Here is a 15,374-nt window from a genome sequence, read left to right as displayed (position 1 = left end):
AAGTACATATTCCCCCCACCCCCTTCCTGGATGTGTATAATCAACGGGGAAAACTAGTAATCAATCTTTACAAAATTTTGTCAATGGGTCCCAAACCTCCTTGAATTTCTTATAATGTCCCAATTGTATCGCACTCATACATTCAAATTTATAAGTTTGGCACAAGGATCACTAGGGAGTACCTTGCAAATCCCAAAGATTCAGTTCTTGCAGCTCCCTCCTGGGAATAAGGACTAGGTTTCTGAGGTTTTCTTGGCTAATAATTGAACTTTTCCTCTAGAAGTTTGTTCAAACCCCTCTTATGTTCCTATTTAGGGCCATGGCTGGTGGGGATTGGTGGCATCTGTACTTCCATGTCAGGAGATTAGATGTCTGTTCTTTAGGAAACTGTCTGGCTACTATTATGCAAGGCTGGATGACAGCTGACAATGTATGTCGACATGGCTAACCCTGCCATGTGAACTTTTGCTCCTTGTGAACCAAGCTTCATCACAGAGGTAACAGGGAGGATAAGAAGATAATCCCCACCTAAAACGTAACTCTTTCAAGCATTGGCCCTCCCAACATGAGAAAAAAAAAGAAACAATTTTCCACAGAAATTTCAGAAACAGCTAGTTTTAAAAAATTCTTTGTTTCCATGTGAAAAGCTGTGTACATTTTTTTTTTTTGCTCAATAAAATGTATTCTCTCACAGTGGTGGACTGGCGCTTTTCCCTAGAGTTTAACCACATTAGCTTAACCACCAGTTTCTTGTTCCTCTAAAACCAGGTCCACTTTGCTCATTTTAATGACTTTGAACAACATGGTATTCTGGATTTATAGATGCCAGTTCACCTTCAAAATTGAGCAAACTCCAGGAAGGGGTAATTTCCATCAGGTTAGAACTCCATAATCATTTTGAAAAGCTCCTATGGCTGGATCCCACCGTTTGGCTGAAAATGATCATTTCCTCCCTACTGTGGGTGTTGAACGCACTTATTAAGTGGACAAAGAATCTCATTTTCACACAAAAATGCCACTTTTCAGATATTCAAGAATCCCAATTTCTTTTTCTTTGTGGAAAATAGCCAAAAATGTGGTACATTCTCCATACAAATAAACATTTAAAATAGGTTATTAAAAGGTATAGATAGAAGGATAAAGGGGACTAAAGGGTTTTAGACAAGGATCACCTTACAGGTCAAGGACCTGATGGGCTGCCACGGGAGCGGACTGCTGGGCGCGATGGACCTCTGGTCTGACCCAGCGGAGGCAACTTCTTATGTTCTTATGTTCTTAAGTCAGCCTCCAGTATCGATGCGGGAAGGAGGCTTCCCAATGCCGCTGAAGAATTTTACATGCATTTGTTACAAATCAATTTTCGGCATGTCACCAGGCTATCTTTGAACCATTCTAATAAGCCTACACATAGAGTTCATTTGTTTACATACCCTTATATTAAATTATGTCGTTATAAGTGGTTTCTTGAGAGAACCCTCTCTTTTCAGGCTGCTAAATTGAATGTTTGGTTTGGAAAAATCATGCTAGAAGCTTCTTATTTATATTTTAGAAAATTATTAAAGACACAACTATTTGATAAGTTTGTATCCTAATGCACTCTATGCTTTTAAAATAATTATGTATTTCTTATATTTTACAATTTGATGTATTTCTATTATGAATTGTATTTTTCGCTGCATGTTCAGCTCTATTTGTTGTGAACCGCCTAGAACCATTTCTGGTCTGGCGGTATCTTATATAATAAAACCCTAGCTGCACATGCGCACTCTTACCGGCCGGCAAGAGTGTGTGTGCGAGCTTACAACGGCTTTCCGTAAGTACTTATGAAGGGCATAGAGAGAGTAGAGAGAGATAGATTCTTCAAACTTTCGAAAAATAAAAGAAGAGAGCATTCGGAAAAGTTGAAAGGGGACAGATTCAAAACGAATGCTAGGAAGTTCTCCTTTACCCAACGTGTGATGGACACCTGGAATGCGCTTCCAGAGGGCGTAATAGGGCAGAGTACGGTACTGGGGTTCAAGAAAGGATTGGACAATTTCCTGCTGGAAAAGGGGATAGAGGGGTATAGATAGAGGATTACTGCACAGGTCCTGGACCTGTTGGGCTGCCGCGTGAGCGGACTGCTGGGCACGATGGACCTCGGGTCTGACCCAGCGGAGGCATTGCTTATGTTCTTATAGGAGAGGAGGAGATAGTGGATGCTGCAGATGGACCATTTGGCCTTTATCTGCCATCATGTTTCTAGGTTTCTATAACCATAAAGCTCTATGACATCACAATGCAGGTGCAAAGAGCTTTAGCCTATAGGAAGAGGAGATGCAAATGTTAAGAGCCTTAGCCAATGCGCTTCCAGAGAGCATAATAGAGCAGAGTACGGTACTGGGGTTCAAGAAAGGATTGGACAATTTCCTGCTGGAAAAGGGGATAGAGGGGTATAGATAGAGGATTACTGCACAGGTCCTGGACCTGTTGGGCCGCCGCGTGAGCGGGCTGCTGGGCACGATGGACCTCAGGTCTGACCCGGCAGAGGCATTGCTTATGTTCTTATGTAAAATCTCAAGCAATGATTCTTGAAAACATTCCGATGTGCAGCATTTACCGAATGAGCCAGCGTCGTTCCCATCAGGTATATTAAAAAAAAAGAAAAAAATGACACAAAATTCATCAATTACACTGCAAAATGTTTCACAATGCATTTCAACGAGTCTAAGCATAAAACGTCAAAAGAAGCTAATAAGTAACCCTTTCCAGATCGACTTCACACTCTTCATGAAGTTGTGTTCTATATATTGCAGTCTAATTCCATATTATTCAAATACAACTATTTTAGCACTTAAAGGTGCTTCAAACACCAGATGAGCTTATTTAGGAGTGTATTCAGGAGACATGAGGAGTGTGAAGTTGATCTGGAAAGGGTTACTTATTAGCTTCTTATGACGTTTTATGCTTCTGAAACTAAACTAAACTAAACCTTAAGTTTGTATAGCGCATCATCTCTATAAAGATAGAGCTTGATACGTTTTACAGGTAATTCAATAAATGAGGGAAGGACATAATAAGAAATTAGAGGTTATGAAGAGGATAGCTAGCTTTACATTTTGGAGAAAAGCCAGGTTTTCCAATGCTTTCAGAATAATTGGAATGAGCCTAGGTTCCGCAGTGGGGCAGGGAGGTTATTCCAAAGCTCAGTGAATTTGAAGAAAAGGGAATTCCCTAATTTCCCTGCATACATGATGCCATGTAATGAGAATGAGAAAGCGAAAGAGAGAAAAAAAGAGAGAGGGAGAGAGAGAGAAAAAAAAGAGAGAGGGAGAGAGAGAGAAAAAAGAGAGAAGAAGAGAAACTAAACTAAACCTTAAGTTTGTATAGCGCATCATCTCCATAGAGATAGAGCTCTGCACGGTTTACAGGCAAATTCAATAAATGAGGGAAGGACATAATAAGAAATTAGAGGTTATGAAGAGAATAGCTAGCTTTACATTTTAAATAGATAGCTTTACGTTTTGGAGAAAAGCCAGGTTTTCAGATGCTTTCGGAATAATTGGAATGAGCCTAGGTTCCGCAGCGAGGCAGGGAGGTTATTCCAAAGCTCAGGGAATTTGAAGAAAAGGGATTTCCCTAATTTCCCTGCATACATGATGCCTTGTAATGAGAATGAGAAAGCAAAAGAGAGAAAAAAAGAGAGAGGGAGAGAGAGAGAAAAAAGAGAGAGGAAGAGAGAGAGAGAGGAAGAGAGAGAGAGGAATAGAAACTAAACTAAACCTTAAGTTTGTATAGTGCATCATATCCATAAAGATAGAGCTCGGCACGGTTTACAGGCAAATTCAATAAATGAGGGAAGGACATAATAAGAAATTAGAGGTTATGAAGAGGATAGCTAGCTTTACATTTTAAATAGATAGCTTTACGTTTTGGAGAAAAGCCAGGTTTTCCGATGCTTTCGGAATAATTGGAATGAGCCTAGGTTCCGCAGCGGGGCAGGGAGGTTATTCCAAAGCTCAGTGAATTTGAAGAAAAGGGATTTCCCTAATTTACCTGCATACATGACACCTTTTAACGAGGGGAAAGATAATTTGAGTTTGTGGGCGGATCCGGTAGTGTTTGATAGATCTGAAAGTTGCCTAGACTCAGTGAAATGCATTGTGAAACATTTTGCAGGTATAATTGATGAATTTTACTATTTAGAATAATGACATTTATATGCATATTACACACATATGGTCATAACTGCCAAACTTTCACCTGTTCCAAGAATGTGCTTGATGTATTTTATTTGCAAGGGTGTATACATGTGGACTGAGCATGGATGGAACTCACACTTATATGCCTAATTTATAGACTGTAAATTATATTTATGTTTATTGATCATTTGATACCCCGCCATTGGAAAAGGTCATACCGACTTACAATTTATACATAAATGCAGAGAAAAAGGAACGCCAAAATTAAGGGCACCTTTTACGAAGGTGCGCTAGCGTTTTTAATGCACGCACCAGATTAGCGCACACTATAGCGTGCACTAGCTGAAAAACTACCGCCTGCTCAAGAGGTGGTAGTGGCTAGCGCATGCGGCATTTTAGCACTTGCTATTTCGTGCATTAAGGCCCTAATGCGCCTTCGTAAAAGGAGCCCTAAAAGTGAAGTCCATAGCCAATCACATATAGTATACAATTATGCCTTTTTTTTTTAATGATTGTTCTGTTCTTTCATCTTTAATCTTGCTAGTAGCAGGTTCTGTTTCACTATCACATTTTCAATAGTAACAGAGAGGCAAGCCCTGCAAGATTCCAGGGAACCTACCTCTCTCTAACACAGTAATTTTTGCACCACCCCTTACTGACAGAAATGCAATTGGAAGACTCCTAGGTAGACACAAGTCCACCCACTTTCAACCGAGATCCCCCCACCCCTGCAGTAGCACAACTGTGATGTGGCTGGTGGGAATCTCCTACCATCTGAGGACTCCTGGCATCTCTGCCTCCCCTCTCCTTCCCTGTGAACAAGAAGATGCTTCAGTGGGAAGGCCCAGAGCCAGCATGAGTAGCAGCACTGAATAGCTTAAAAGGTACTGGGGAGATTGGGGGGAGTGGAATTAAGAGACCTTGATTGCTTGGGGGAGGAAAGAGATGCCGGGGGGGGGGGGGGGAGAAGGGGGGGACACAGGGCTCTTGTGCCTACCCAATTTGGGCTCAGGCCCACCCAAAATCAGGTGTCACTTATTATACCAGCTCTATAATGGCATTAGTGCTGGCACCTAACTTTTAAGGATGGTCCTAAGAAGCAAGTGGTCCACAAAATCCAGAGCAAAAACCAGGTGAGAAAAGAAGTGAAGATTAAATTTTCAAAGTATAATTTATTAATCGACCAAAGAATAGAACAGGAGAGGTAAACATGGGCCTGACTCAGGCAAGTTTTGCCCTTTGACGGGCCACAAACATAAATATAAATAATCAATCAATCAATAGAAAACTATGCATCATATATTAAGAGGTATAAATGTAGATATAAGACATTTAAAAATGTCGAGTGAAAGAAAGGTTATAGGCTCAGGAGTAATCTGAGAAAATCCTTTTCTTTTTTTTTTTTTTTTTTTACAGAGTATCTATTTTCTACCTTTTTTCTACACCTTTATAAAATAGTTATTTACTCATTTTGGGATTTACAAGGGGGTGCTGAAAAGTTCTCATTCCAACCATAAAGAGAATGGTGTTGATATGATTCAATTAATAATCTGAAACAATGTCTAAACAGATAATTTTGTTTCTGCAAATTGGCACTTAATGAAATAAAATAACACTCTTTTTCAGCTACAGTAGCAAAATAACGCTCAGAATTTAGGAAGTTGGTTGGTTGGGCTGAGAACTTTTCAGCACCCCCTTATATGTAATAAAAGTGAGCCAAGTATAGGATAAGCCATTGTGACATCACTGGTGAGGTTAGCTCTTAGACATTGGTGGAATGAGGCATTATGACATCATAATCTCAGCTCTGGAATGTTGCTAACCAGCACCCCCAACCAAGAAGAGAATGAAATGGATATGGTTCAATCAATGATATGAAAAAGTATCAAAACAGAGAATTTTGTTTCTGCAAATTGGCACTTAACAAAATAAGATAACACTCTTTTCAGCTACAGTAGCAAAATAACATTCAGAATTTAGGAAGTGGGTTGGTTGGGCTGAGAACTTTTCAGCACCACAAGATAGTGAAGATGGAAACGTGAGGCAAATTGGAAAATCCCACAACGAGTATAGACCTCACTGGTTAGGAATCAATTTCAGAATGGCACAGGAGCCCTCAATACATCAACTCATAGTTATTCTTCTTGGGCTCATATCCTAGCCTTCTGGTTAAATGTAGCTGGTATGCTTACTGCTGTTGAACCTTAGGCTTTTCTTTTTCAAAAAGCAAAAATCAACACTCCTTATCTTTTTAATGCAATGTCTCTAGCATGCCCCGACAGGACCCGTTTCCCCAAAAGGGCTTTCTCATCTATTCATTGAGAAAACATGATCACATCACTGAAGCCTTCATCAACTCACATTGGCTTCCAATCCAAGAAAGAATCCAATTCAAATTCTACTGCATATTATTTAAAACCCTACACGGAGACAGCCCATCATACTTGAACAATCGCCTCATCCAAGCACCCACTACCAGACACAGAAAAACGCACTCCCCATTCATACCCCCCCCCCCAATCAAGGAAGTCAAAAGAACAAAACTACACGACGGCCTCCTAGCCACTCGAGCCGCAAGACTGGACAACCAGATCTCCAACCTTCTGATGACCACCCCAGACTATAGGACGTTCAGAAAAGAAATAAAAACCATACTTTTCAAGAAATTCCTGAAGCAGCAATAACATCACGACCTCTTAGTAACTCTAAAACTGACATTAGATCTACCCATTACCGCACTAATAATAACAAAAGAACCTCCACTGTGACCACCTATTAATTCTTTTACAAACCACCTCACCCACAACAACACGTTAAATGTTTATAAGATCTACAACTTACCTCTCTAGCTAATCATTGTAACTCTACTTTTTTAATTAACCTTTTGTAATCCGCCTTGAACCGCAAGGTAATGGCGGAATAGAAATCCCTAATGTAATGTAATGTAATGTAATGGGTTCATAGAGGAGCTTATTTTCAGCAGCCTCTATTACACTAGGAAAATTAATTTCTCCATTGTAGCCCCTACTTTATGGAACGCCATGCCACTTCAACTCCGCCTTGAAAATTCACTCAACAAATTCAGGATTAAACTAAAAACATTTTTATTCAAAGATGCATACCATAGCATTTAAATATTTATTCTCCAACAGCTAGCAAACTAAACACGAACCGCTTTTAAGAAGCAAACCCCTTTCCTGATGTTATGTCCTCCCCCTTTGTTTTTTAATGATGTAATTATTAACTTTCCCTTCCCCCTTAACCCTCAAGCTCACGTTCGTACTTGTAATTTGTCTATTTAATGTTTACACTTTCCCTCCCCTCATAATAATTTAATTTTAACCTTTTAATTATAAAATTGTCCGTCGATGGTTGGTATATTAAAATTAATAAACTTGAACTTACTATGGGGCTAGGACTGCTCTGCACCCCCTTGTATTAACTGTCTTTATGAAGAGATTCATCCAAACTAATCCAGTACAGGTAAGCTTGAAGTAAACAACTTACATTTCGGTTAATAGCTTAACAATGGAGGCATCCAAAGCTCTCTCCAAACACACAAATAAATGCTCATGGGCAAATTTACACCTGTTCCAAGGTGGGTGCAAATGTGTATTTTACAGAGTATGCATTAGAACTTAAGGTATAGCGGTATATAAGAAATAAAATTATTATTATTATTAGATTGCAATGCCACCCCAGATTCTTTCAAACTACAACCCTGAGAATGTCTACTCCAGGTTTGGGTATGTTTTAAGACCCATTTTCTGTGTGTTAAAGTCACTTAACAGGTGGAAAAGGCTTCACATAACTCCCCCTAAACTTGGCTTAAAGCTAAATTTGGCTTAAATTTGGTTAAAGCACCCTGAGCTTATGGGTTGAAACTCACTCTGCTCCTTGTGACCCTGCTCCTTGTTGCCCCAGATGCATTAGATAGATTGTGAGCCCACCCGGACAGAGAAATATGCTCAAGTACCTGAATAAATTAATGCAAACCATTCTGAGCTCCCCTGGGAGAACGGTATAGAGAATTGAATGAACGATTGACTTGTGCCGGTGGGTGCATTGAGAGAGCAGGATTTTCACAATAAAACATATATTGCCATCGACATGGCTTTGAAAAGTGTCTTCCACATAACTAATGATGGGAAGTTCTCCGATTGGGAGAAAGTGACTAGTGGTGTACCCCAGGGCTCGGTACTTGGGCCGATCCTTTTTAATATTTATATCAATGACCTGGAGGAAGGAACATCCAGTGAGATCATCAAGTTTGCAGACGATACAAAACTATGCCGGGCAATCAGATCGCAGGAGGATAGAGAGAAACTCCAGAGCGACTTGTGTCGGTTAGAAACATGGGCGGAGAAATGGCAGATGAAGTTCAATGTGGAGAAATGCAAGGTAATGCATTTAGGCAATAAAAATAAGGAATACGAGTATACAATGTCAGGTGCAACTCTGGGAAAAAGCGAACAAGAGAGGGACCCGGGCGTACTGATAGATAGGACCCTGAAGCCGTCGGCACAATGCGCGGCAGCGGCAAAGAAGGCAAATAGAATGTTGGGCATGATAAAGAAAGGAATCTCGAGTAGATCGGAGAAAGTCATAATGCCGCTTTACAGGGCAATGGTCAGACCCCACTTGGAATACTGCGTCCAACATTGGTCTCCCTACCTAAAGAAGGATATAAAACTGCTGGAGAGGGTGCAGAGACGAGCAACAAAACTGGTGAAGGGTATGGAGAAACTGGAATATGAGGATAGACTTATAACACTAGGATTGTTCTCCCTTGAGAAAAGGAGACTGCGTGGGGATATGATCGAGACCTTCAAAATACTGAAAGGAATCGACAAAATAGAGCAGAGAAGATTATTTACACTGTCCAAATTGACACGGACTAGAGGACATGTAATGAAGCTAAGGGGGGACAGGTTCAGGACTAATGTCAGGAAGTTCTGCTTCACTCAGAGAGTGGTTGACACCTGGAATGCCCTCCCAGAGGAGATTATTGCAGAATCGACCGTCCTAGGCTTCAAGAGCAAACTAGATGCATATCTCCTTAAGAGAGGCATATAAAGATATGGTGGACTATAAATTACGCCAGGTGTACACCTGGCAGGGCCTCCGCGTGTGCGGATCGCCGGACTTGATGGACCGAATGTCTGATCCGGAGATGGCAGTTCTTATGTTCTTATTCACAAACTTCCCTTCACAGTTTGGAAATGGCAGAATTATGTAATTTTTATTGGCAGTATTGCCAAGCAAGTCTAAACACATCTTTTCTTAGCCACATTACAATTCCTGTAGGGTGAACTGGAACTAGTGTTAAGTTTAGGAAGAAGAGAACTGAATCTCAATGTCATATTTCCCTCCCCGAAATCCAATCAAGCGCTGAATCCCTTCTCGCTTCAATAAGTTACTATTTAGCCACTCTCTTTTTGGGGAATAGATCTGATAGTGACGTGTCCTGATATGCATTCTTATAGCAAATTGGACCACTAATTCCCTTCTGCCAGAACCCCAGTGCAATTCCACGCATCACAAATTCTAATTACCCAACTGTTCCTGAATCATGCAAGGTCTTATGCAAGTTTCTAATCGAGGAAAGCTTTCCAAGAGAATCAGACAAATTAGTTCATATTGTCCTGAGGATTTGATTTCTGCAGAGTTAAAACTGTGAAACGGCACCGTCGCTCATTAAACCGTCCCTCCAACGGGCTTCAAACAAATTCAGCTTAAATTGCCAATGAAATGTATAAACGGGTTTTCAAACTTATCAAAAGAAAAGTTCAAGAAGGGGCCAGGCAGTGCCCTGAGGCTATAGAGCAGGGTTTCTCAACCCGGTCCTGGAGTACCCCCTGGCCAGTCAGGTTTTCAGGATCTCCACAATGAATATGCATGAAAGAAATGTGCATAGAATGGAGGCAGTTTCTGTATATTCATTGTGGGAGATCCTGAAAACCTGACTGGCCAGGGGGTACTCCAGGACCGAGTTGAGAAACAGTGCTCTAGAGAACAGCGAACGCCAAGACAAATAGCTACTACATACCTCTCTCCTTGACTCTTCTCTTTATCTGCACAGACTTCTGTATATTTTCCTTTGCAAAATGTCATTTCCAGTCGGATTTTCCATGTTCCGAGGCAGCAATCAAAAGGAATCCATTCCTCTTACATGACCTGAACGGTGGCAACAGCTCCCTGTGTTCTTTATACTGTACCTCAAACTAAAAAATTTTTTTTTTAAAAGCCAAGAGGATTAAAATGGGGTGGAGTGGGAATACTGGTTTGAAGTTACTGTAGACATGTCACGTCATATTCAGAAAGGATCTGGAGGCATTGTGGTTAAAGTCACTTCATGTCAGTGATAAAACATAATGGCATTTGTTTTGAACCTTTTCACCGGACCAGAGTTTCAAGGTACAGCAGGACTGGTCTTGGCAGCCCTCACTGTTATACTGCGATCTGCTCTACCAAGCAGAATAACATAGTAAATGAAGGCAGATAAAGACCACTGTGGTCCAGAAAGATGACCAGGGTTGTACATGGCTCTCTGTGCAGGATACTCCCTCTATGCTCCCTTCTACAGTATATCTATCATTATTAAGGAGGAATAGGGAAAATCCACTGCTTATTCTTAGATTAAGCAAAACAAATTTGGGATCTTTCCAGGTACTTTGTGACCTGGGTTGGCCACTTTTGGAAACAGGATACTGCGCTTGAAAGACCTTCGGTCTCTCCCAGTATGGCAGCTCTTATGTGAGCCAAGTATAGGATAATCAAGCCTTTATGACATCATTGATGAGGTTGGCTCTTAGGCATTGATGGAATGAGGCATTATGACATCACCATCTCAACTCTGGAATGTTGCTACTCTTTGGATTTCTACTTGTGATCTGGATTGGCCACTACTGGAAACAGGATACTGGACTTGATGGACTTTTGGTCTGTCCCAGTATGGCAATGCTTATGTTCTTATTTTATGTGATTATTAATCTCAAACAATTCCAAACAATTGTAATGCAGCAAACAAAATCCATTTTCAACTTATACACTTGAGCCTCATACGTATGTCAGACCCCAGTTCAGCTTGATGATATCAAACAAGCTGAATATGTCACCCAAACTCCCTTGGCCTTTAGTGACGCTGGGCTGTTAATCATCCCCAAATCGCTCAAGACGGTGCCACACTCAAGCTTGCAGGATAGTTTTATTCCTTAATCAAAGCCTTTTCCCCACATATTGATCTCTCTATTCCTGCAAGCTGTGACCCCCCCCCCAACTCCCATCCTAGCCCCCCCCCCCTTTCATCCACTCCAAGGGGTGGGCGCATGGGACACATTTTTCCCAGCTAACCTAACCAATCTATTTTCCCCTAGCCTACCCTCCCCCAAAATAGCCCACCAAAATTACATAGAGTATGACGGCAGAAAAGGGCCGACGGCCCAACAAGTCTGTCCACTCAAAGAACCCTCCCCTTAAAAGAACCCTCCCCTAAGCATTTCCCCAGAGTGAACCCACATGTTTATCCCATCGTCTCTTGAAGTCGAGCATGTTGCTGGCTTCGACTACCTGACGTGGAAGACCATTCCAATGATCGACCACCCTTTCGGTGAAGAAGTACTTCCTGATATCGCCATGAAGTCTGGAAGTACTTCTTCACCGAAAGGATGGTTGATCGTTGGAATGGTCTTCACGCTGCCGTTGGAGGGAGTGTGAGGGGGTGCAACCCCCCACATTATAGAGAAAACTTAACTTTTTCCTCAAAAATCGGGAAAAAGTTAAGTATACTCTATAATGGAGGGTTCCAACCCCCCATCCCCCCAATGGCGGCGCAAGGAGTATGAAGTAAACTGGGGGGGGGGGGGGTTCCCCACTCACACCCCACGTCAGAGCACTGGGGTCTTGCGCCGAATTATCTGCACTCCAATGTCGGCGCGCTGAAGTCTTGTGCGCGAATGACTATGAACCGCCCTGAATATTGTCCATTTGTATGCAGTGAGTGTGCTGGATAAGAGAAGAAACATTATTGAAACATTACCAGAACGTCACCGGTTGTGCTGTAGGCCTAAATATACATTTGGGGCTCCTTTTACTAAGCTGCGTTAGGGCATTAACATGCAGAATAGCGCGCGCTAAATTGCCGCGTGCACTAAACCTTAAAACCAGCATTGAGCTGGCATTAGTTCTATCCGCAAAGCGCAGGTTTAGCGCTTGCTAAAATGCGTGCGCTAAAAACATTAACGCAGCTTAGCAAAAGGAGCCCTTAATAAACACATAGGCCTCCTTTTACTAAGCCGCGTTAGGGCTTTAACACGCGGAATAGTGCACGCTAAATTGCCACGTGCGCACTGAGCTGGCGTTAGTTCTAGCCGCGTAGCATGGGTTTAACGCATACTAAAATGCTGCATGCGCTAGAAACGCTAACGCAGCTTAGTAAAAGGAGCCCATAAATGTTTGACTTGAGTGCCATAACCGTGAGAATTTGCTAAATTATTAAGCTGAAGCAGCGTACAGTGCTTATAAGCGATGGGGGTCAAAATGACCCCAGGTGAGTAAAGTTGTTGATAATTTAACGTATGCTCTTTTTTACTAAGCTGCGCTAGCGGTTTTAGCGCACGCTACATTGCTGCACGTGCTACACGCTAACGCCTCCATAGAGCTGGCGTTAGTATTTTCCACAGAGCGCGGGGGTTAGCGTGCGCTAATCTTCAGTAAAAGGAGCCCTAAATAAAGTAAGCAGCCTAGAAAGAAATACTATACATCCATCCAATTACATTTCAATATATGTTGATGCCTGATATGTTTTGGCAGGCCTACCTGTTTTAGGGGTACATAAGTAAGACACCTTAAAAATTGGACATAAGTGAGGCAATATCATGGCGCCAAAAACGACCATTACAAGAACCACACCACATAAGGAAAGAGAAAAACAACAAAAGTTAAGATCAAAAGAAACGAAACATTGAATAAAGACAAAATTTAAAAAGAAAACCCAAAGAAACTAAACATTAATTAAACATAAGTAAGAAAAAGAACTATAAAATGCAATCCTTACTGTACCTGAATGTACACCACTTTGGTAACTTTCAAGCTTGTATACAGTATAAAAGAAAATAAGATTTTAAAAAGAAAATCCTTAAATCTGAAGGACCAAATATAATAATCCAGTCAGGATGTCAAATATCTTAACCTGTAAAGCAACAACATCTGAAACAAGAAAGAAAAGATTCTTTCAAACAAGGCACAAAACCATTTATATCTATTGATAGGGTTATAGAGCACCAGCCTCTAAACAAATACAGTATAAAAAAAAGCCAACTAATATTTTCACCCAATTGTTAAAACCATATGGTCCTGGTTTTAAAAGCCCAAAGAAGCCGAAACACATGCATTAATTAAATATAACCCATTGTAAGAGCCAAATGCGCCAGACTTCAAAAGAACCTATGAACAAATATTTATTCTAGCCCACAAATAAAATAAATTCATTCTTCAGACCCACCGTAGAGACCGCATTGTGTGGCTCTTTTTTTTTGTCTTGCTGACACAGCACCTGCCTTTCCTGACTTTGTACCCAGTAAAAGAAATCAATCAGATTTGGGTGGCACAATCTACCTGGCGAAGTCATGTTGCCTCGGATCTTGCATCTCATTATATTACAGAAAATTTCTAGTTGTTTCCTTCAGCAGTCTCTCCATTATCTTTCCCATCAATGAGGTTAGACGTCTCAGCTTGTACTTTTTCACCTCTTCTCTCTTCCCGCTTTTGCGAAGAGGACCACATCAGCCTTTTATCCAATGTTATGGAGCTTCTCCGTTTCCAAGACTTTATTCAACACATCCTCTGGAGGACCCCAACAATATTTCTTTGAGCTCCTTCAGTATCCTGAGATGTATCTCACTGGATCCCGTGTCCACTATCTTAATGTATAGTATCTGTGCCATCCCCATATGCATTTTCGCCAGTCATCTGTGGACCTTCTCCAGGTTTTTCTTCAATGAGCACTGAACAGAGATATTCATTGAGCATTTCCACTTTTCTCTCATCACTTTCCACACATCGATCCTCAGCAACTATGTGTCTCCTAATTCCATCTCTGGCCTTCTTTTTTTGTCTTATTGCCATGCTTTATATCTTTAGTTGTTTACTTCTGTCCATACTTTTGTCATTCTGACTTCTTTCTTTCACTCTTCCAGCTTTATGTAGTAATTTTGTTTGTGCTTCTCCTTTTGTGATCCCTTTGTAGATGCTACGAGGGGCCGCTGAAAAGTTCTCAGCCCAACCAACAAAGTTGGGGATGTCTCTATCGAAGGCTATACACTTAGCCCGGTGATTTTCTTCTTTTTTTCATTCTATATTTTTCCAATGGAATGAAAAAGTAGAAAATCACTGGACTAAGTGTATAGCCCTCGATGGAGATTGCCCCAGCCTTGTTGGTTGAGCTGAGAACTTTTCAGCGGCCCCTCGTACCTTTTTGCAACGACTTCATTGGCCAACCATATCAGTTTCCTTTTTACTCATGCTTTATTTAAATTCTTTGCATAAAGATCCGTAGCCCTTTTTATATTCCCTTTCCATTTCTCCCACCCCACCTACTCCTCCTTCAGGTACTTCTCCATTTTACCAGTCGGCATGTTTGAAATCCAGAACATTGAGTTTGGTGTGTCTAGACTCCACCTTATCTTTTATATCACACCACACTGTGTAGGGATCATTACTGCTCAGGTGGGTGCCCACTCAGTCATTAGACACACTTTCTTCATTCATGAGTACTGTACTAAGTTCAGCATCGACCCTTCCCTGATGGGTTCCTTCATCATTTGTCTGAACAAAGACCCTTGTAAGGCAACCTCTGTCTTTCCTCTTCTCTCCACTTCTGCTTCTACTCCAATCCACGTCTGGTAGATTAAAGTCAATCAATATCATCACATCTCCTTTCATTTCCATCTTAGCAATATCATTGATCATATCTCATAGAAGAACATAAGAATAGCCTTTCTGGGTCAGCCCAATGGTTCATGTAGCCCCTGTCTTCATGGCCTCTGTTGGAAACCTAAGAACATAAGAATAGCCTTACTGGGTCAGACCAATAGTCCCAGATCAAGCTCAGTAGCCCGTTCTCATGGTGGCCAAACCAGGTCACTAGTACCTGGCAAAAACCCAAAGAGTAGCAACATTCCATACAGAATCTCT

General features: G+C 41.3%; 1 protein-coding gene across 3 annotated transcripts in view; it reads right to left on the bottom strand.

Moving 5' to 3' along the window:
* LOC117367468 (proton channel OTOP2-like) overlaps positions 1-15,374 on the bottom strand; it is a 71,933-nt gene that overhangs the window by 38,960 nt on the left and 17,599 nt on the right. Inside the window, exon 1 of one of the 3 annotated variants that reach the window (XM_033960024.1) lies at positions 10,231-10,373. The exons of the other annotated variants lie outside the window; for them this stretch is intronic. The gene's annotated coding sequence lies outside the window, so the exon portion shown is untranslated. Of the gene's footprint in view, positions 1-10,230; positions 10,374-15,374 lie in introns of those variants that run through there. 3 annotated transcript variants of the gene reach the window in all.

The sequence above is a fragment of the Geotrypetes seraphini genome, chromosome 10 (assembly GCF_902459505.1).
Source record: "Geotrypetes seraphini chromosome 10, aGeoSer1.1, whole genome shotgun sequence".
NCBI lineage: Eukaryota > Metazoa > Chordata > Amphibia > Gymnophiona > Dermophiidae > Geotrypetes > Geotrypetes seraphini.
The sequence above is the reverse complement of the archived record's forward strand: the minus strand, read 5'-3'. Positions and strand labels throughout refer to the sequence as shown.